The sequence below is a fragment of the Citrus clementina genome, unplaced genomic scaffold, assembly GCF_000493195.1.
Source record: "Citrus clementina cultivar Clemenules unplaced genomic scaffold, Citrus_clementina_v1.0 scaffold_9, whole genome shotgun sequence".
NCBI lineage: Eukaryota > Viridiplantae > Streptophyta > Magnoliopsida > Sapindales > Rutaceae > Citrus > Citrus x clementina.
Window position 1 is genome coordinate 16,681,063 of NW_006261964.1, and position 632 is coordinate 16,681,694.

General features: G+C 36.7%; 1 non-coding gene across 1 annotated transcript; it reads left to right on the top strand.

The window, feature by feature from the left end:
- Positions 1–302: 302 nt before the first annotated feature.
- LOC112101561 lies at positions 303–409 on the top strand. Its single transcript, XR_002907593.1, has one exon. It is a non-coding gene; the product is annotated as a small nucleolar RNA R71 (small nucleolar RNA).
- Positions 410–632: the final 223 nt, after the last annotated feature.

The following is a 632-nucleotide window of genomic DNA, read 5'->3' on the forward strand; positions in this document are numbered from 1 at the left end:
GTTCAGCAACTTGCTTTACTGCTGCAGGAGCAATAATCATGACTTTCACCATATTAGTCAATGATGTCACTTCAGCTGACAGTGCTGTAATTGCATCTATGTTATGTTCCCCTACTGCTCCTCTTGCTACAGTTTGTCTAGTTGATGACCACTTATAGTTATTGTTAGCAATTCTCGCTAAACTTTCATAGGTTTTAGTGTAAGATTTGGATAATAGGGCTCTAGTTGCTGAAGCATCGACCATCAATCTCACACTTGGATTCAACATGTTGTAAAAGGTTTCTAGCTGTATGTAACAGGGAATGCCATGATGAGGACATCTTTTGAGCAACTCTTTAAATCTTTCCCAAGCCTTATACAAGCTCTCATCTTCAAGTTGGTGAAAAGAGGTGATCTCATTCTACAATTTTCCATTCTTAGTTGGTGGAAAATATTTCATTAAGAATTTGTCAACCAAGTCATTTTATGTAGTGATGGAATCAGATGGTAAAGAATTCAACCATGCTCTTGCTCAATATCTTAAGGAATAAGAAAAAAGCCTCAGTCTTAAAGCATCTTGTGTTGCTCCAGCAATTTTAAAAGCATCACTCACTTCCAAAAACAACTTAAGATGGAGATAAGGATCTTCATAT